This window comes from Gopherus evgoodei, chromosome 11, assembly GCF_007399415.2.
Source record: "Gopherus evgoodei ecotype Sinaloan lineage chromosome 11, rGopEvg1_v1.p, whole genome shotgun sequence".
Lineage (NCBI taxonomy): Eukaryota > Metazoa > Chordata > Testudines > Testudinidae > Gopherus > Gopherus evgoodei.
Window position 1 is genome coordinate 41614903 of NC_044332.1, and position 22783 is coordinate 41637685.

General features: G+C 45.3%; 1 protein-coding gene across 1 annotated transcript in view; it reads right to left on the minus strand.

Annotated features, from left to right (window-relative positions):
- The window catches only part of MYO3B (myosin IIIB), a 394363-nt gene that overhangs the window by 102113 nt on the left and 269467 nt on the right, over positions 1–22783 (minus strand). Inside the window, exons 32-33 of the mRNA XM_030580743.1 lie at positions 6584–6647; positions 5608–5743 (exon numbers count right to left, since the gene is read on the minus strand). The gene's annotated coding sequence lies outside the window, so the exon portion shown is untranslated. The remainder of the gene's footprint in view (positions 1–5607; positions 5744–6583; positions 6648–22783) is intronic.

Here is a 22783-nt window from a genome sequence, read left to right on the forward strand (position 1 = left end):
GACTACAGACTTTGCAGTGTTTGTGTGGAATCTCCCAGCTCTATCTTTTCCTTGCCAGTGTAGTATAAGTGGGAACATCCTAACATACTACAGAGCCAGGTATCATAATATGACTACCACTGTGCATGACAAACTTTTATCATTCCATTTCTCCATTTTTTCCCCTTGGGACAGTCCTGTTTGTAACATAGTTCTAAAATGATTTAGAATCAGTTTATAAAATTTGCAGTGTAATGTTTCATCAGGAAAAAAAGGCATCATCATCATGTTCTTTGGATCACATAGTATATATTGCTTTTTTGTGAATAATAATTTATATATTATATTAAAAAAGTTATAACATAAACATATTTACACCATACTTACCCCAAAGATAATGCTCTATATTTGCCATTTTTCATTTTGGTTTTCATAAGTGCTACAGCACTGGGTGCCTAAAAAACTACATATCATGGACTGGGAGTAAATAAAGAATTCACTGGGGTGTGAAAGCATTTGAATGTCTGACTGAAGAACTATGTTTTCATAAAGCACTGGAAGAGGCTATTATTCTTCAACAGGTTTATTTCTTTAACAGTTATTCATTTAAGTGTGATTTATATCATTTCCAATCTTAAATACTTAAAATGCTTCACTGAGATTTTTATTTCTTTGTGGCTGTGTGCTTGTTCTTTTCACATATTTATTTCTTGAATAGATCAAATCAATGTTTCAATTATCTCTTCTTCAAAACAAGCTTTTAAATAGAGGAATACCAATCACTGTTATTTTAAAAAGTCAAATCTTAATTTTTGGGTAATGGACCCTGAATCACACACTTGCTGAGGGCCTAATTCTGCCATGTTTAATCCCTCCAAATAATAACTTTACTCCATACCTAATACCATTGATTTCAATGGGACTACTCACAGAGAAAGGTACTAACTATTCAGTGAGATTTGGAGTGACAGAACTTGACCATTAGTGCTTCTCTTAAGACGGTATAGTGCAATGAAAATATTTTTGTTTGGCACATTTATTGTTAAAATCATTTCAAAGTTTTCCACTGTAATGCACACACCTTCTGCAATCCCATTCCACAAATTCAAATCCCCTGGGGACTGAAACTTATAACAAGAGTATAATGAATTCCCAACCTATTGTGTTTATGTAGAACTCTGTATTTGCAGTTGAAAACAACTGTGTATCTACAAAGGATGAAAAATGCTAAATTTGTGCAATTGCCTAAAACATAAGGACCTGATCCTGCCAACATCTATGCGCCTTCTTAACTATATATGTGACTAGTTTCATTGACCTCAGTGTAAACATTATGCACATGTGGGTTGGCAGGATCAGGGCCTAAGTGTGCAGAAAAATTATTATTGTCCTATTGGCTCTGTAGGAAAAGTGTACAATAGTAATACTATGGTACATTTAATTGCACAATCAGATTAATTAGCATATATAAAAAGCTCAGCATAGAAAGGCCTCATTTTAGGGTTGCCAACTTTCTAATCCCTGAAAACGGAATACTCTTGCCCTGCTTCTTCCTCTGAGGCCACGCTCCTACCTCATCTGTCCTCCCCCATCACTCGCTCTCCACCCCCACTCCCATCACTCTCTCCTTCACCCCCAGGACTCACCTGCAGGCAGCAGGTGCACAGCGGGGCATGGCAGGGGTCATTCCCTGGAATGAGGGGCTGGGAAGGGGAAATCAGGGCACAGTGTGGTGTGGGAGGGTCCATCCTTGGAGCAAGGGGCTGGGGTGGGGAAATTGGGGCTCAGCATGGGAGGTGGGGTATTTCCTGCCCCTGGAGCAAGGGGACAGGGAAATCAGGGCACAGCGGGGCAGGGAGAGTGGGAAACAGGTTACCACCCCAGATGGCGCTGGTACCTACTTTGGAGCTTGTTCCGGGAGCCAGCCAGTTCTGTCCGTCAGGCTTCTGCAGCAGCTGCTGCTCTTTCCACCCCCGATGGCAGAGGCTGGTTACTGCAGGTTACTGCTTCCCTTTTTGACTGGTCTGGTTGAAAATCAGACACCTGGCAACCTTACCTCATTTTCAGGAATAGCCTGAAAGCCTGTGTATTAGCATTTAAATTTGGGGTCTGATAAAAGATATCAAAATATCAACCTTTTCTATCTTGAACTGTGGGTAATAATTTATGGCCCCATACTGAACCCTGCTTTCAGTGATCTGCAAATACAAGCTCCATGATAACAATGGAGACAAGCATTTTGATAAGTAACAATTTCTGATATTGATTTCTTGGAACACTGGAAATATGGACCTGTTAAAACAGCCTGGGGTGCTTCATTTTACATTTTTAAACTGATAAAAGAAATTACCAACCAAGACAAGAAGGTATAGATTATTAAACAGAGTAAGAAACACATTGGGTAGATTTTAGCATTGTTGTAGGCCTCACTGTGTTGCAGAATGAACCTCTCCAGTGATTTCCCTACACCCCTCCTGGGGGGGGGTGTACACTCCCCCTGAATTTCCCCAACACCCCCCAAGTTTTGTGAGCTAATTATATACCAATTTAGTGACTGTTTGGAAATCCGAATTTAAACTGAAACACTAATACACACTTTAAAAGCTTATAGAGTGTATGATAAAATATGTGTATCTGAAAAAGTATAATAGATTTTAAAAGTATGAACATAGACTAGCTTCCTTGCTTCCTTATACAGCTGTTGTTTTTTATGATGTCAGTGCATTCATTTCTGTGATGTTGGCCAACCTAATAATTTCAAATGATGATTTGTAAGCAAAGTCTAAATGAGCTCTCCCTGACAGCTAGTGATGAGCTGGGGCTGTGGGGAAAGGCTTCAGGGCCAGATTATATTTACATTCAAACCTAACCTACCTAGGTATCCAGCAAACAGATCTGTGTTGTCCAAGTGATAGATTTTGGCTGGGGTTGGGTTACAAACCACTTGAATGGGGGATGAAATGTTGTTCTTATTGTATGAGTAAAGGGCAGTAGAACTGTACTTGACCTGTGATGATTTGAAGGCATCAAGAGAGAGGGTGGGGACCTGTCCCTCTCCACTGTTTAAAGACAGAGCTGATTAGGCTCCATAGAGAAACTTTTGTTCTGTTAAGTGACCACTGCAGCTGAAATCACTGATAATCAGGTCTAAGTGCTTAGTCCTGTTGTGGGGACACTGTTCCTGTGGGTACAGTGTTTTTGTGTAAGAGACAGCCCAGACTGCACTAGCAGCGAGCGAGGCTCCCGCACTGAGAGCTCAGCTGAAATCACTGAGAGCTGGTGGAACCTCAAGAGACCAACTCACAGAGGTCACAGTGGCAGGGCAGCTGAAGGTGACTGCGCAGGGTCATTGGCAACAGAGTGGTGGAGTGAATGGTGGCACAACGAACAGACGTGGCCAGAACAAACAGTGAGCCGCTGGAGGAACAAGCAAGGTATCTTCTTGCCCCCCACCTGGCAGGTGTACTAATGTGAAAGCACCCTCTGAACTCTGAATCTCCACTGACCAAGGACAACACCGGTGAGTGGAGTGCGGTGGAGGGAAAAGTGAAGGGCATGTTAACTAAACATTTGTTTGTTGGACTATATTTTAGTCACTTTGCTCCAGAATGCTAGATTTGTGACTGGGAATGGAAACTTAAATAAATGTTTCCTAGTAGGCCAAGATTTTTTAAATGCATTATTTGCCAAGGTTGTTATCTCACATTGTTGTTATCTTGGGAGGTCATTATGTTGGGGAGTTTCTGTACTAAACATTTTTATTATTATTAATTTTTACATAAGAATGGTCATACTGGGTCAGACCAATGGTCCATATAGCCCAGTACCCTGTCTTACAACAGTGGTCAAGGCCAGGTGCTTCAGAGGGAATGAACAGAACAGGGAATCATCAAGTGACCATCCCCTGTTGCCCATTCCCAGCTTCTGGCAAACAGGCTAGGGACACTCAGAGCATGGCATTGCATCCCTCCCCATCCTGGCTAATAGCCACAGATGGACCTGTTCTCCAGGAATTTATCTAGTTCTTTTTATAATCCTGTTATAGTTTTGGTCTTCACAGCATCCCCTGGCAAAGAGTTCCTTGGGTTGACTTTATATTGTGTGAAGAAGTACTTCCCTTTGTTTTTTTAAAACCTGCTGCCTATTAATTTCATTGTGTGACTGCTAGTTCTCGTGTTATGTGAAGGATTAAATAAAATTTCCTCATTCAATTTCTTTGCACCAGTCAAGATTTTGTAGACTTCTATCATATCCCCATTAGTCATCTCTTTTCTAAGCTGAAAATTCCCAGTCATTTTAATCTCTCCTCCTATTTCATACCCCTGATTATTTTAGTTGCCCATCTCTGTACCTTTTCCAATTCCAATATATATATTTTTAGGATGTGTGACCAGATCTGCACACACTGTTCAAGGTGTGCACGTACCATGGATTTATATAGAGACAATATGATATTTTCTGTCTTATCCATCCTTTTCTTAATGATTCCCAACATTGTTTGGTTTTGTGACTGCTGCTGCACATTGAGTGGATGTTTTCAGAGAACTATCCACAATGACTCCAAGATCTTTCATGAGTGTTAACAGCTAATTCAGATGCTATCATTTTGTATGTAGAGTTGAGATTGCTTTCCAATGTGCATTACTTTGCATTTATCAACATTAAATTTCATCTGCCATTTTTGTTGCCCAGTCACCCAGTTTTATGAGATTCCTTTGTAATTCTTCGCAATCTGCCTGGAACTTAACTATCTTGAATAGTTTTGTATCATCTGCAAATTTTGCCACCTCATTGTTTACTCATTTTTCCAGATAATTTATGAATATGTTGAACAGTAATAGTCCCAATACCGACCCCTCAGGGATACCACTATTTATCTCTCTCCATTCTGACAACTGATAATTTATTCCTACCCTTTGTTTCCCATCTTTTAACCAGTTACTGATCCATGAGAGGACTTTCCTCTTACTCCATGATGGCTTACTTTTCAAAAGTCAATTTAAATTAAATACTCTTTTTTTAAATGTATACATTTTTAGAAATCTAGACCTGTTATGTGTTTGGTGTAACTTGCATTATTCTTATGTTAAATTTGCATAATCCTAACAAAAAGTTTACTTTATTCATCTCTCTTTTATTTATCTCATTGGTCCTGATACCCCCACTGTAAATGCAAACACCCCCTCCAATTTCAATTCCTGGGGAAACCACTGAACCTCTCTGAATGCAAACAAATCAGTTGTCTTTCATTCTGCCAGACATAAGGGGTTTCATAACTTCCAGTTTGTGATGCTTGCAGCCAGAGGGAGAGGTAGAGTTCTCTGATGCCAATTTTGTTACATTAAAAGGGTGTTTTCATGGAGTGATGATCATGGCTCATGTTCTTAACAGAATGTTATCACACCATACTTCTGTCTCCATATTGTACTTAAGTGCATTTGACAATGTAAGTTCAAATAAATTGTACATTTTCAGATAGCAAATATTAAATAAATAGTTACTATGGTATGTTTCCTGTCTTTCAGTGGACTGTTAAAAGAACTCATCAATATATAAACTTACATGCAGACAACATGTATCTTGTAAATACTAAAAAAAAAAACTTCATTACTTTAATATATTTCTTACCTTGGTTTTTAGGGGATCCCAGGGAACTTGATAATTGATGATTTGCAAGTGCAAGGGATTGGCTTATAGGCTGTGAATCATTCATTTGCAGTGAATGCTTTAGAAGAAACTGAGATGTGGGAATCTCATCCGAATCCTTTTTGAATAAGGAACAATGTTTCAGAAACATAAAATAGTATAAGTATTCCACTCAGTGAAGTCAACTTTTAACCACGATCTAACAGAAAACAAATGTATATTTTGTACGCTTCATTGTAAAATGTCTAGTGCTAGATTGAAGTCACACAACATTCTTGTGGCTTTTAGCCATGGTGACTAAGCACCTGTGTCATAAACATTTGTATATTTTTCCCCCTCTAACTTATTTACCCCATACTCACGCAGTTAATCACAGCATGCACTGTATGCTGATTTCCTCTCATAGTTAATTCGTATTTTTAGAAAAAGGCTATAGGAAGGTATTAATCTGCTTAACATTTCTAAGTACATCATCCAAGGGATTTTGGTTTTTTAATCTTACATATGCTCAGCAGAGTTACTGGTAAAAACTGTACATTTTCTTCATTTCATCCTTTCAACATCAAATGGTAAGCAGCAAAAATTGGATCAGACTTCAAAGACTACACTGTGCTCCAAATCACAGAGCGACTCCTCCATTTCACATATTGAATTCGAGCAGGATATCAAAGTGCTACCAAAGAACCTCAGGTCCTTACTAAAAAAGAGACTAACATCTGTAGAAAGTGAAGTGCACAGACAAATCACCTCAGGGAGTAGCTAGCATTTATTCTCAGCAGCAAATTTCCAGCCTTTTGATTCTCTTATTCACCATACTCCCTGTCTTTCTACAGAACTAAAGTTCTTAGGAAGCAGGCTATTGTCTCAAAGACTTCAAAACATCACTAAGTTTCATATTTTGATGACTATGCCAAGCAGAACTGTGGACTCAGGAATTTGAATCTGAAGTTAATAGTACCTTTTTCATTTGTTTGTCAAGAAAATCAGGCTCTGCAGGAGAAGTCTGGTTGTTGGTTTGCTGCCTAAAAATTAAAGTAAAATATAGAGTTTAAATATTGTTATTTTCCTCTGTACCATCAGAGAATTACGGGAACACACAAGTTTTGTCCTAATGTTTTATTCCAGTTATCTGCACATGATCAATTCTGAAAAAACAGATCAGTCACATTTCCTGTAATGATGAAATTCCTTGATATTAAATACATTAGTACTGACCTACGATGGAGCAAAATATTTGTCATTATAGCTTTGTGTGTGTGTGTGTGTGAGAGAGAGACTAGATTGAGATTGTGAAACTTCTGTGAAATTAGAATGCTTTTATAAAATGCGACAAGAGTTAACACTAAATGTTTTTCACTTTCAGAAGGCTGTGAAAAGCCACTTTCCCTTGAAAATTCAAACTCAGGAAGTCTGTAAAAGCCAACGGGAGGACCAGCTTGTACACCACTCCTCAAAGCCACATGGTCTAGTGGATTAAGCAGAGGGTGGGGAACTAGGATTTCCCAGGTTTTTATTCCACCTCTGCTTGTCTTAATACTTTACACTTATATAAACTTCGCCAATATTATTTAAGGCCCAGTCCTGCTCCCACTGAATTTAATCAGACCAATAAAAGACCCCTTATGTAGGCCCCAATTCATATGAGCAGACTCCTGAAGCCAATGGGACTCTGCACTGACAAGAAGGTCTACCCACACAGATTCTGCTGCATGATCCCTAACTATCAAGCAGATAAATGCTACCAATGTCATTTTACAGATGGAAAAACTAAGGCTTACAGTGGTTAACTGATTTGCCCAAAGTCACAGGTCAGGATTAATGTAGATTAATTCCTAGGTCTTCTGATTGCCACTAAGGCCTAATCTACTAGACCACAGGACCCTCTCATCTAGTTGCACCTTTTCTGGAAATGAGGCTAATATCAATTACCTACCTATATTTCTGGGGATGAAAACATCTTAAATCCTGTATATTTTCAGACTTCATCTTCAGCAAATATCATTGCTTTCATTTTACAGATAGTGGAAATGTGTAGCAGGATGGGTAAGAGATTTGCTTGAGTAACTTTTTGAGTTTTACATGCATCACTGTGAATAATTTTCAATCCCTCATATTTTGAAAAAATAAAACCCATTTTTTTGGAGGGACAAATATCACATGGAACTATAATACAAATACAGTACTCATATCTGTGAATTTCATTTGTTTGTCATTCTTTCCCAGCTTCACTCAGTTCTATTAATAACCAAAAATGACTCTAGAGCAGTGGTGCAAGTACAGTGGTACGGTCTGATATGCCGTACCAGTAAGATATTTATAGCTGGTATGGCGTACCAGAAAGACAGAGGATGATCCTGCTCCCAGCCCCGTCCCCTGCCCTTCCATGGAGCTGTGTTTCCTCTGTCTATACAGCAGCCATGCCGGAGGACAGCGCTGGTGGGGCAGGGTGGGGCTGGAAACTGCAGCAGGGAAAGGAGCAGAACGCCAGCAATTCCTCCGGTGCTGCTGTACCGCCCCCATCTTAGCCTCCTGCCTTTCCACGCAGCTGCATCTCCTGAGTCCTCCTGCCTGGGGTCTGTACAGCAGAAGTCTCTGGTGCATCAGGGAGGACAGAGCCCCACCCCCCCCCCGCACTCCACGTAACATGGGATGGATGTGGATCATGGGGAGGGGACGGGGAGAGCACTGGGGCCCGGGCTGGGAGGAGTCACGTGGGGAGATCATGTGCCCCCCGCTTTGTGTCCCTCCCATGAGTGCAGCGTACTGACAAGAAATTATTTCTACTTGCCCCACTGCTCTTGAGTAACAGCAGAATAATATAATGCACTGTTTGAACAGTAATTGGTGATAGCAGCTACATGTACAGACTTACTTTTCAAAAACACCTACAATTAAAATAATTGAAACTGAACAAGGACATGGAATCTTTTACACTGTTACTTTGAGTACTGAACTTGACACATATCTTTGACACATGTACATCACTACGGAAACACATTACATAACATGCATATCTTACCACCACATCCACAAATGAAGTCTACAATTTTTGGACTCTGACTTTCAAAGGGACTTGGGCTTCTGAAGATGGGACTTAGGCACATATGAAAATGTTATCCCAGGTCCAGAGATCTGATTTAAATTGCAAGTTTTACAAAGCTGGTTGTAAAAGTCATGCCAATTTAAGCAGTTTAAATAAAACTTCCAAGAAGTGGCATGAAGAATTTACTGACAAGTTCAAATGTCTAATATCTCTGGAGTAGTACAGTTCATATACCACAAATTGGGTTTTATTTACTGGGTTTTTTAAAATAATTTATTCTTTAGAAATTGTTATTTGGAAACATGACAAAATATTCTGCCCAAAATCATACGTTAAATTTGAACATAAATATTTTATTTAATGTACAATATATAACTCAGAGATAAAATGCTACCCATATTCTGCAACCAAAGAATCACTGGACAGTACTGTCTCTAATAAAAGTATTATACATAATAAACTATCTCAAAACGACAATGAACCTGAGCTGCTTTAAAATAGCATCTAGTCACAACCCTGAGGATTATCCTTAGGGTTGTTCTGAACCATTTGCAACTAAGAACTTTGCAAAGTAATGTTTCACACCCCTATCCCCCCACAAAAACAAAAAAAAACCAGACAGTACTGTTATGTGCTCTGGGAACATGCCAAAGAGTTTGGGTGTGCTTGTGGATACATAGAGTTCTTTTCTGTGTATACTGCAAGCCAGAATTGTGGAAGACTTTTTCCACTTTCAGCCTCTAGACCTCGATTGACCATGAGCCACTAAAATCTTTTTAACAGGAATTGACTGATATACAATTTTCCAGTCTTTTCACAGTTTTCCATGTTCCCTGTTCCTACTAGTTCACAATTCCTCCCTTTCCCTAAAGGTTATTAATAACGTTGGAATTGAGAAGGCTAAAACATTATCTTTATTTAAATATAGCCTTTTTAGATAGAAAACTGCTTTCTTTTTCTTCTCCTATGAAAAGGGTGGAATGTGGGATTTACAAGCAAACATACAGGGCCACATACCACTGGAATTCGCAAAACATACCAGGCATGAAATGCAAATGTTGCAGCCTTTGTTCAGAATTTTCAGAAAGGGTTAGCTCCCATAATTAGGGCCAGATTTTCAGAAAAATTCAGCTCCCACATAGGCTCCTAAATAAGCAGTCAGATTTTCAAAAGAGCTTTGCATGATGAGTGAAGAGCTCATTTAAAAATTTGGCCATCAGAATCACAGTGGCATTTGCTGGGAGTAGCCTTTGGAAAATCTGGCCTCAATTGTGAGTGCTTAGCACTTTAACATCTGGCATGGAGCTCTTTCGAAAATCTGGCCCTTACTTATGATTAAGGAAAGAAAATGGAACACAGTTAATTATCTCTTCTGACAAAGACAGCAATGGGACTCAGGAAGCAGCACAACAGTCACTAATTCTCATGATGCATTTAATAATATTGGCAAACATTTTCAAAGTTGGGTACTTAAATATAAGTGGCCTTATCCTGAGAGGTGCTGGGCACTTTCAGATTCCACTGAAGTCAGTGAGAGTTGAGAGTTCTCAATATCTCTTAAAACCAGACCTTTATATTTAGACGTCTAAATATGGATTTACAAGCCTAACTTGAGGCATCCAACTTTGACAACTTTGACCTAATGGGTAAGGGAAAAGTAGTAGACTTGATATATCTTATGCCTTACCTATACTAGCACTCTAAGTCAATGTAAGATAATAACATAACTTAATGTAGCTTACATTGACTTAAAGCGGTGTCTACCCAGCTCTGTGTCAACGAGAGACTCTCTCCCATCAACATAGCTTCTACCTCTCATTGAGGTGGATTAATTAAGTTGACAAAAGAGTGCTCTCCTGTCGACTTATCGTGTCCTCACTAGACCTGCTAAATCAATGCAGCTGCATCACTTGCAGTGGCGCCGATTTAGCTCATAATATAGACAAGGCCTTAATTTTAGTAAGGCTTTTGACACAGTCCCCACGTGATATTCTCACAAACAGACTAGGTAAATGTGATCTAGATGAAATTATTATTAGGTGGGTTCAAAACTGATTGATAACTACTCTTTCAATGGCACAGTCTTTCAATGGTTCACTGTCAAACTAAGAGGATGTATCTACTGGAGTCCTGCTGGGGTCTGCCCTGTGTCCGGTACTAATCAATATTTTCATTGATGACTTGGATAATGGAGTGAGAAGTATGCTTATAAAATTTGTGTATGACACCAAGCTGGGATGGATTGCATATACTTTGGAGGACAAGATAAGGATTCAAAACAAACTTAATAAATTGGAGAATTAGTCTGAAAGCAACACGATGAAATTTAATAAAGAAAAATGCATAGTACTACACTGAAGAAGAAAAAATCAAATGCACAGCTACAAAATGGGGAAAAACTGGCTAGGCATTAGAATTGCTGAAAACGATCTGAGGGTTATAGTGGATCAAAAATAGAGTTCCAGTCAACAATGTGATGCAGTTGTGAAAAAGGCTAATATCATTCTGGGGTGTATTACCAGGAGTGTTGTATGTAAGATATGGGAGATAATTAACTTGCTATACTTGGCACTGGTGAGGCTTCAGTTGGAGTATTGTGTTTAGTTCTGAGTGCCACACGTTAGGAAAGATGTGGACAAACTGGAGAGTCCAGAAGACAGCAAAAAAATGATAAAAGGTCTAGAAAACCTGACCTATGAGGAAAGGTTAAAAACACTGGGCATGTTTAGTCTTGAGAAAAGAAGACTATGGGGGGACCTGATAACAATCTTCAAATATATTAAGGGCTGTTACAAAGAGGACAGGGATCAATTGTTGTCCAGGTCCATGGAAGATAGGACAAGAAGTAAGGAGCTTAACCTGCAGCAAGGAAGATTTAGGTTAGATATTAGGAAAACCTTTCTGACTATAAGGATAGCTAAACATTGGAACAGGCTTCCAAGATTATGGAATCTCCATTACTGGAGGTTTCAAAGAATGGGTTAAACAAGCACCTATTAGGGATGGTTTGGAATACTAGGTACCGTGCAGGGCCCTCAACTCAAGGTCCCTTCCATCCCTTCATTTCTATGATTCTATAATTATGATTCTCTTTTTAGGGGAGAGCAGAGGTGAAAGTAAGCCAGTCCGGTCTGGTATGGCGTATCAGCAAGAGCCAGTACGCCATACCAGACCGCATCGGCTTCTGCGGCAGGGATTTAAAGGGCTTGGGTTGGGGAGACCCAAGCTCTTTAAATCCCAGCTCACAGCTCCAGGCTCCTCCGAGCTCCCTACCATGGCAGGTAGCCTGGAGGAGCCCTTTAAATTCTGCCTGCAGCTCCAGAGGCTGCTGCTTGGTCTCATTGAAAGTCAAATGGAATTTAGGCTCCTACATCAGCTAGGTAATCAACATTCTGAAGTACTCCACTAGGAAAAATTTAGATCACACTGCAGAAATAATACATTCCTAGATGCATTAAACTTTATTCTCCCATGCAGAAAGGATTAGAATTCACAGAGAAAAAACAAGGCAGAATAATCTGAAAAATTCTGGGCCTAATTCTGCTCCCACAGACACCAGTATAATCAGGAGTCATCAGACACCAGTTTAAAACTTGTGCAAGTGAGAGCAGAACCTGACCACTTGAGTTTTCCCACACTGGTCATGTAAGTCATGGATCCCATGATTTTCTGTTGAACGCGAAAGGCTTAGGATACATCTACATTATAGGGACTATACTGCCATAGCTATAGTGCCATAACTATGTTGTCATAACTCAGTGGTGTAGATCTACACTGACAGAAGGAATTCTTTCTGTTGCTGTAGTACCACCACCTTTCTGAACGATGGTAGCTAGGTAAACAGAAGCACTCTTCTATTGACCTACCAGCATCTACAATGGGGATTAGGTCAGCATAACTAGATTTGCCAGGGGTGTGGATTTTTCATACCCATGACCAATGTAGCTAAATCAACCTACATTTTAAATGTAGACCAGGCCTGAATGTGACTGTCAGCCACCAGGATTACCAATGGGCAAATGAGGCAATTAAAAAGGAAGAAGAATGTTTTGGTTTTTGCATCAGCCGGCTATCACTGTAGAAAAAGAAGGGAAAATTCATATTCCAAAGGTTCTTTTAATGAGAAATCAGAGTATGGCCTTTACAGAAACTGAATTATCCAAGGAGGAATTTATTGAGCAATTTGAGAAACCTACTATCAGGTTTCTGATAGTATTCATCTGAAGGTTCTGAAATAAATTAAGTGTAAGATAATGGAGCTACAATCAACCCTGTTGAGCAGTTGTCCCTGAACACTGGAAACCCTAATATGGTGCCTTTTTATTTATTTTATTTTATTTTATTTATTTTTTGACAAAAGGAATGAATGGAGATTTGGGGATTTACTGACTGGTGAGCCCAACTTCAGTACACGACAGACTGATTTAGAGTCTCTGAAAAAAGAGTAGTCAAGCACTTAGATAAGTACAGGTTATGCAACACTAAGCAAATAGCATTAGGAATGCATGTTAATAATGAAAAGTCCCAGGGATCAGTAATAGGACCAGTGTTATTTAACTTACTAATTAATCATTTGGAGAAGAAGTGGACAGCAAGTTGGTGAAGTTTGCTGACAATACTTACTTTTTTTGATTAGTAACCCTGGGGGCATTTCAGGTGGATTTAAAGACTTAGGAGAATGACAGCTAATGAAACTCAGTTTTGAAAAAGGGCAAGGATATTGTACGGATGGTTTAAGGACCTGGTTCAATGGGCATTGGATCAGGTCCTAGAAAGGAATGGGGAAATTATATAGAAAATACGCTAATTACAGTATTGCTAATCTCACAAATTCATAAAACAGATTTTTGAAAATCATAAGTTTGGCTAAAAAAATATTTTAAAAACTCGCATAGCTTTTTGGTCTGATTTCTCATTTTGGAACCCTGTGTGGGAATTGCCCCTTTGTAGATGTGTGAGCTTTTCAGGAAACTCATCCTGGAATACACAAAAAGTAAACACAAATTTGGGGGCAATGAGGGGGACCTCCTTTCTTTTATTCCTGGTTGATACTTTACTACACTATCCCTTTCCCAGGAACTGATCTCAGCTGCCTCCTTTGTGTCACTCTAATGGGAACTACCTCCAGGCTTGCTCTTTCTGCTAACAGTGGGCACAGCAACAGGCAATCCTATCAGCATGCCAAACAACAGTATGCCCTTATTTGTAATAGGGTGTCTAGTTTTTATCTCCATACCTTTAAAGTGAATTGCAAGGTTAAAGTGAAAACAATGAAACCAATAGTAGTAACAATCCACCTCTGAGACCTACAAATACTGGCTCGGCATACACTTGTGTATAGCCTGCCAACCCAACACAATATGGAGAATATAGGCAAATTGATAACTATTCTGAGTGGCATAAAGGGAGTCTAAGAAGACCTTAGCTACACTGCAGGCAACTTGCTCTGCAGGGTGTGCTGTGTCAACCTGAGGTCAGTGTCATGCAACCGTGCAGGCAACCTGAGAAAACCAGAGATCATTGTCAACAAAAGAGCGAAATGGCCAAGTAGCACAAATCAAGAAGTGAACCAATGCTGGATTTTGATAAAATCAGAAAAGAGAGGCTGGAGGAAATTAATGCTCCAACACTGAAAGGACAGAAACAACATCAACATGAAGAAAGAAGTGACCGAGCATAGACTTTGCTAGATAACTGAAAAAGACGGTTACTCACCTTTGTAACTGTTGTTCTTCGAAATGTGTTGCTCATATCCATTCCAGTAGGTGTGCGCGCGCCGCATGCACGTTCGTCGGAGACTTTTACCCTGGCAACACTCGGTGGGCCAGCAGGGTGCCCCCTGGAGTGGCGCCGCTATGGCGCCGGTTATATACCCCTGCCGGGCCGCCGCTCCTCAGTTCCTTCTTGCCGGCTACTCCGACAGTGGGGAAGGAGGGTGGATGTGGAATGGATATGAGCAACACATCTCGAAGAACAACAGTTACAAAGGTGAGTAACTGTCTTTTCTTCTTCGAGTGCTTGCTCATATCCATTCCAGTAGGTGATTCCCAAGCCTTACCAAGGCGGTGGGGTCAGAGTGAGACGCTGCGGAGTGCAGGACCGCTGAGCCAAAGGCGGCATCGTCTCTTGATTGGGCCACGAGCGCATAGTGAGAAGTGAACGTATGCACTGACGACCAGGTAGCTGCGCGGCATATCTCCTGGATGGGGATGTGTGCCAGGAAGGTGGTCGACGAGGCTTGAGCCCGAGTAGAGTGGGCGGTAAGATGGCCAATCGGGATGTGGGCCAAGTCGTAGCACATCTGGATACAGGACGTTACCCATGATGAGAGCCTCTGAGCCGATATAGGCATACCTTCCATACGCTCCGCCACCGCTATAAATAACTGGGGTGAGCGCCTGAAGGGCTTTGTCCTCTGGATGTAAAAGGCGCGGGCTCGACGGACATCCAGGGTGTGAAGCTGTTGGTCCCTGCTTGATGCGTGCGGCTTCGGGAAGAAGACCGGTAGGAAGATATCCTGATTAATGTGGAAGGCCGAGACCACCTTGGGGAGGAAAGCCGGATGTGAGCGTAGTTGCACCTTGTCTTTGTGGAAGATCGTATACGGGGGGTCCGCCATCAAAGCACGGAACTCTGAAACCCGCCTGGCCGATGTGATAGCCACCAGGAAGGCCGTCTTCCAGGACAGGTACAGCAACGAGCAAGTGGCCAAGGGCTCAGAGGGTGGGGCTGTGAGCCAAGCCAGAACAAGGTTGAGATCCCAGGTAGGGGAAGGAGGCTTAACCGGTGGGTATAGGCGCTCCAAGCCCTTAAGGAATCTCGAAACCATCGGGTGAGAGAAGGTGGAACTGTTCGCCTCCCTTTGATGGAAGGTGGAGATGGCGGATAAATGCACCCTTACTGACGAGAGTGCCAAACCTTGTTCCTTGAGGTACCACAAGTATTCCAGGATAAGAGGGATCGAAACGGCCTCTGGAACTAGGGAACGTTGTGTACACCAAAGAGAAAACCGCTTCTACTTGGCGAGGTATGTCGTCCTCGTGGAGGGTTTCCTACTTCCCAAAAGGACCTGTCGGACCTGGGCAGAGCAGCGGAGCTCGGATTGGTTCAGCCAGACAGTAGCCACGCCTTCAGGTGCAGGGACTGCAGGTCTGGATGGTGAAGCCTGCCGAAGTCCTGCGTTATAAGATCCGGGCAGAGTGGCAGTGGTATCGGGGTCGTTAGGGATAGGTCGAGCAGCATGGGATACCAGTGTTGTCTCGGCCATGCGGGGGCTATCAGTATCAGTCTGTCCCTGTCCCTGCAGAGCTTGAGCACGACTCTGTGCACTAGGGGAAAGGGTGGAAAGGCATAAAGAAGATGTCCCTTCCAGGGGATCAGGAACGCGTCCGAGAGAGAGCCCCGGGAACGGCCTTGAAGGGAGCAGAATACCTGGCATTTCCTGTTTTCCCTGGAGGCAAATAGTTCTATCTGGGGAAAGCCCCACTTCCGGAATACAAAAAGAAGGATGTCTGGACGGATGGACCATTCGTGGGACAGGAAGGATCTGCTCAGGCGATCTGCGAGAGAGTTCTGGACTCCCGGAAGGAAGGAGGCTACGAGGTCTATTGAGCGGGCTATACAGAAGTCCCACAGTCGCATCGCCTCTTGGCAAAGGGGAGAAGACCGTGTGCCCCCCTGTTTGTTTATGTAATACATGGCCGTTGTGTTGATCGTGAAAATCGCAACACAACGGCCCTGTAGATGGTGTTGGAAGGCTTGGCATGCCAAGCGGACCGCTCTCAGTTCGCGAACATTGATATGCAGAGCCAACTCTTGCAAGGACCAAAGGCCCTGGGTGTGAAGGTGCCCTAAGTGTGCACCCCAGCCCAGAGATGAAGCGTCCGTCGTTAACGACACCGAAGGCTGTGGTGGGTGGAACAGGCAACCGGCACACACCAGGGAAGGTGTCAGCCAGCAGTTGAGGGAGTCCAGGGTTTTTGTTGGGATTGTGACTACCATGTCCAGGGCATCCCTGCGTGGACGATAAACCGAGGCAAGCCAAGTCTGGAGAGGGCGCATGCGTAGTCTCGCGTGCTTTGTCACGAAAGTGCACACTGCCATGTGGCCAGGTAGGATGAGGGTGGTATGGACAGAGGTTGTTGGGAAGGCTTGTAGCCTCTGGATGAGAGAGACTATAGCCTGGAACCTCTATGGAGGTAGACTGGCCGTTGCAAGATTCGAGTCCAGCATGGCCCCGATGAATTCTATCCTCTGCATAGGAAGCAGAATGGACTTGTCTAGGTTGAGGATCAGACCTAGATGGGAAAATAGGTCCTTGATGACACTTACGTGTGCGGCAACCTGAGCCTCGGAGGTCCCTCGAATAAGCCAGTCGTCGAGATACGGGAAAACGTGAACTCGATGGTGGCGGAGGTAGGAGGCGACTACTGCCATACACTTTGTGAATACTCGAGGGGCCGAGGAGAGGCCAAAGGGAAGGACCGCAAATTGGTAGTGGTGGCGATTTATCACAAAGCGAAGGAACCTTCTGTGTGAGGGGTAAATCGCAATATGAAAATATGCATCCCTCATATCGAGAGCAGCGTACCAATCTCCGGGATCCGAGGAGGGTATAATGTTTCCCAGGGATACCATGCGGAACTTGAACTTCGTGATGAACTTGTTCAGAGCTCGCAGGTCCAGGATGGGCCGGAGGCCTCCTTTTGCCTTGGGAATTAGGAAGTACCTGGAATAGAACCCTCTTCCCCTTAGGTGCTCCGGAACCTCCTCTATAGCTCCCAACGCAAGGAGTTTCGAAACCTCCTGCAGAAGGAGTTGCTCGTGAGAGGGGTCCCTGAAGAGGGACGGGGAGGGAGGGTGGGAAGGAGGGGACGAAATAAACTGAAGGCGGTAACCACACTCAACCGTGCTGAGAACCCATCAGTCCGATGTTATCTGGGACCATGCAGGGAAGAATGCGGCAAGGCGGTTGGTGAACTGAAAAGGATCCTGGGAGGTAATTGGTACAGTGTTCCCGAGCACACCCTCAAAAGTTTGGCTTTGGTCCCGCCGGTGGTTTGGCGGGTCCGGAGTTGTTACCCCCTTGCGGGCCCAATTGGCGTCTGCGGGAGTTACGGCCTCTCCTTCTGGAGAAGTCCTGTCTTGGCCAAGGCTGGTGGTATACCGGACGCCTGCAGCCACGATATATGCCTCATGGCGATCCCTGAGGCGACTGTTCTAGCTGCCGAATCAGCGGCATCTAGCGAGACCTGGAGGGAGGTTCGTGCCACTTTTTTCCCCTCCTCCAGGAGAGCCGAGAACTCCTGGCGGGAATCCTGCGGGACTAGTTCGAGAAACTTCCCAACCGACTCCCATGTGTTATAATTGTATCTACTCAGGAGGGCTTGCTGATTCGCCACTCTGAGCTGGAGGCCCCCCGCAGAGTAGATCTTCCTTCCTAACAAGTCCATGCGCCTGGCTTCCCTCGATTTAGGCACAGGGGCTTGTTGGCCATGGCGCTCTTGCTCGTTAATGGATTCAACCACTAACGAACAAGGTGGAGGGTGTACGTACAGGTACTCGTACCCCTTGGATGGGACCATATATTTGCGCTCGACCCCTTTGGCTGTAGGTGGAACGGAAGCCGGGGTTTGCCAGATTGTATCCGCTCGAGCCTGTATGGTACGAATAAAGGGGAGGGCAACCCTTGTCGGGGCCTCCGCTGACAGGATGGTGACCACTGGGTCTTCCACCTCAGGAACTTCCTCCACGGGCAGGTTTATATTAAGAGCGACCCGGCGAAGGAGGTCCTGGTGCAAGCGGAGGTCAATTGGTGGCGTTCCAGATGTGGACGTCCCCGCTACTGCCTCATCTGGTGACGAAGAGGAGGAGACCCCAGGGACCACTGGGTCCTGAAGCGAGTCGTGGTCCTGTGGGACGTCCTGGGGTGGGTCTTGCACATCGGAGCCCAGCGCTGGGAGATGTTCTGCATCCTCTGGAGGGGGTCTGCTCACCGTGGCCTCTGGCGCCCTATGTTCAGAGGGCCTCGAGCGCGGCGGTGGATGTGGGGCACCTTGGCTCTGATGGTAAGCCCAAGGAGTCCAAAAGGACCATTGCTGAGGGTCCTGCTGGTTGTCCGAGTCCCTGTACGATGCCGATCCAGCATGGGAGGAGACTGATGGTGGATGAGATGGCCATGGCAGTGCGGAGACCGCGAAGTGATGGTGCCTGCGTCCGCTGGAATCATCCCTACATGGTGCCGGGGAGCGGTGCCGCGACCCTCTACGGTGCCAAGATTGCGACCGGGACCTGCGACCAGCTTGGTGCTGGGAGGTCGACCAGTGCCGGGAGCCGTAGTGTCGAGAATGGCTGCGAGAAGCCCGGTGCCGTGAGTGATGATGGGACCTGGAATGGTGCCGGTAGTGTCCGGACAGCGACCGGGACCTCGAGCAGTACCACGAGTACGACCGGTACTGTGACGGGGAGCGGTACCGGGACTGCGAGGGGCCGCGTGATTGAGAATGATGGTGGGACCGTGAGCGTCTGTGGGACCTGGATTGGGACCGAGAGCGATGAAGTCCCATGGTACCTGGTGAAGAAGGTCTGACAAGGGCCGGCTTGCCTGTGGATTGGGGGACCCGCACCGGAGGTGCCGGGGGTCGAGGCAGCTCAGGCTCCGTTAGCACGATCAGGTCCTGTGCCGCGGAGAACGCCTCCGGAGTGGAGGGCACGACAAGCTCAACCGTGGCCCGCACCGGGGAGCTGGTATGCACTGGACTTGACGGCTCGTCTGGGGCCAGAGTCAACGGTGCGGCGGAAGTTGACACCACGGCAGACGGCAGTGCCAGGCGGTCCGGTCTGGCTAAGTGCTTTGACTGCGGTGCGGGCATGGCAGCCGCAGGAGGCTTGCACTTCTTGCTTGGAGGTGACTTCGAGCGGTGCTGGGTAGAAGCCGGTGCCGGAGAAGGCCGGTGACTCGGAGTCTTCACTGAGGTATGTTCCGGTGCCGATGAAGCGGCTGATCTCGGTGCCGGTGTCGGTGCTGAGGAGTAGCGAGTCAGCGCTGCCTCCATCAGCAGCTGCCTGAGGTGAACATCCCGCTCTTTTTTGGTTCAGGGCTTAAAGGCCTTACAAATCCGGCACTTGTCTGTCAGATGGGCTTCGCCCAAGCACTTAAGGCAGGCTTCGTGCGGGACACCAGTGGGCATCGGCTGATGACAGACCGCACACAGCTTGAAGCCCGGTGAGCCGGGCATGGGTCCGGCACCGGGGTCGGGGAAGGGGCTAACCCCCAATCCCGTCAAACTATCTACACTACACAAACTGAACTACTAAATACACTAACTAACTGCAATTAAACGAACTATATACAATAAGAGAAGATGAGTGAATCGTTAGGGAGGTGGAGAACAGCATGCTGCGCTCCACAGTTCCAACGTCCAACACGGGCGGTAAGAAGGAACTGAGGAGCGGCGGGCCAGCAGGGGTATATAACCGGCGCCATAGCGGCGCCACTCCAGGGGGCGCCCTGCCGGCCCACTGAGTGTTGCTAGGGTAAAAGTCTCCGACGAACGTGCACGCGGCGCACACACACCTACTGGAATGGATATGAGTAAGCACTCGAAGAAGAAGCTTTATTCCTGTAGTGAGGTGGTGTGGCTCCCCTCTGCCCCGGAGCAGGACTAGCCCATTCGGAGTAGGCAGAGCTAGGGAGCTTGGAGCCCACCCCTCAGAGGGTCAGGCTGTGACCCGGAAGTATAAAGGATCACCCTCAGAACTGACTAGGTAGCCAGCCACCAGGCAGCCAGACATCTCCTGCCTAGCCCACGACGGGGAAACCCCTGTGGCCCAAAGTACACGCCAGGACTGACCTGACCTGCTGGCGCTCACTACCCGGAGGAGGTGCCGGATCTGCCCTGTGCCCACTACCTGGAGGAGCTGCCGGGCCTGCCACTCACCCACTACCCCAAGGAACCCATGGTAGTGGACCCCCAGAGGACAATACCCTGACCCAGGTACTACCCGAGGGGGAGTCTGGAAGTAGCCCAGGGGCAGCCGACCCTAGTCTGGCTGCAGCACTGCCAGAGCCCATGTCAGTGTGTTGTGGCCAGGATCCCCACTGGCTATGCAGCAAGTCTTCTGCCGCTGTTAGGGCCCTGGGCTAGGAAGCAGTGGAAAGGGAGGGCCTGCGTCCCCTCTGCCACCCAACTTGCTGGTGGCAGTCTCCACCTAGGGCCTGGGCTTGGAGGCTTGGGCCTACTGTTGTTGCTCAGCCTTGCCTGGGGGCCTGAGCTCCTGACTCCATATCGCCCCGCCCTGACCTAGGGCCTGGGCTTGATACTATTTGTACTGTCAATGCTCAGCCCTGCCAGAAGGCCTGAGCCCCAGCTCATTGCTGCCCTGCCCTGACCCAGGGTCTGGGCTTATTGCTACTGTTTATACTGCCAGTGCTCAGCTCTGCCGGAGGGCCTGAGTACCTGACTCACTGTTGCTCCGCCCTGATCCAGGGGCTGGGTTTATTCCTATTGTACTGTGGTGGCTTAGCCCTGCCTGAGAACCTGAGCACTCGACTCATTGTTGCCCCACCCTGACCCAGGGCCTGGGCTTGCAGTGTTTATTGCAGTTACTGCAAGGGCCACCAGGAAAGACTCCCATGGCTGGACTAATTCCTCAAACCTCAGCAGTGTGCAGTGAGCCAGTGTGGCCAGGGATGGCTCTATGTATTTTGCCACCCCAGGCATGGCAGTCAGGAGGCTTTTGTCGGCATGCCTGCAGGAGGTCCGCCGGTCCCACGCCTTCGACGTACCCACTGCCAAATTGCCGCCGAAACCGTGGGATCAGTGGACCTCCCGCAGGCATGCCGCTGAAGGCAGCCTGACTGCTGCCCTCACAGCAACCAGCAGGCCGCCCCCTACGGCTTGCCGCCTCAGGCATGCTCTTGGTGCGCTGGTGCCTGGAGTCGTCCCTGGGATAGGCTTCCCTCTGCCCCGGAGAGGGTCGAGCCCTGGCCAGCACCTCTACAATTCCAAAGAAAAGAATTTACACAACTGGAGCTTGAAAGCATGAAAAGAGATCAGTGGTGTTGAACCACATGCAAATGTATTGATAGAAGCAATGATACAGGATAAACAGCAGCCACAAATGAAAGAAATATTGAAGACAAATATGAGTGAAACAGCACCTGAAGAAAGTACAGGAAATATGAATGATTTGTTGCTTGAGATCATACAGAGTTAAGAGACACTGATCACCAACCAACTCTACCATGTATGAAATGTATAGACCAGCAAAGACCAGATGATATAGTACAAGAATCGAATGAAACACTCAAGGAAGCTGTAAGATCAACAGGTATTTGCTAGTTCAATGTATGCTACAGCAACAGTAGCAGCTCATTGGCTTAACATCAAGCCTGATGAATGAACCACCAGAAAACTGCAAATATTCCACACCATCCATGGAAATGAAGGTTAGACCAGAAGATTAAGCTTTTACACTGAATTTGAGAAAAACCATTTCAAGAGAAAACAGAAGTGAAAGGCCCTGGAGATGAAATGTCAACTGAATGAAAGGGATGTGAGAGTTGTGAAGGAACAATGTAAACAAGCTGATCACACCGAGTCATAGACTTGAAAGATATTTAGCATGATGCTGTCAGTATCAAGAGAAAAGACCTTTCACGAGAGACTCTAAGAGATTCTATGATCAGGTCAATGTTAAAAGCAAAATAGGAAAAAATAGAGAGTTAATGAATAATGTGAAGGAGTTTCAGAGCTATTGGAATGATATCTGGTCTGAGGATGTACAACATAATCAGACAGCAGACTGGATTAAAAATGTGAGATAAAAATTTAAAAACCACACAATAGAAGAATATAGAGGAATATCAAAGAAAGAAGTAGATGAGGTACCAACAGGAATGAAAAATTGGAAAGCTTCCACACCAGATGCGGTGCATGGATTCTGACTAAAATGCCTCTATGGTTGTTTACTTGAACAACTTAATAAATGTTTGAAGAACGAATGTCCAAGACAGATGGTGACAGGGAGAATCATCCTCATACAAAAAAAGACAAAAGGCCACAGTGATTCTATGAATTATAGACCAATCAAGTATTTTCTAAATATGTGGAA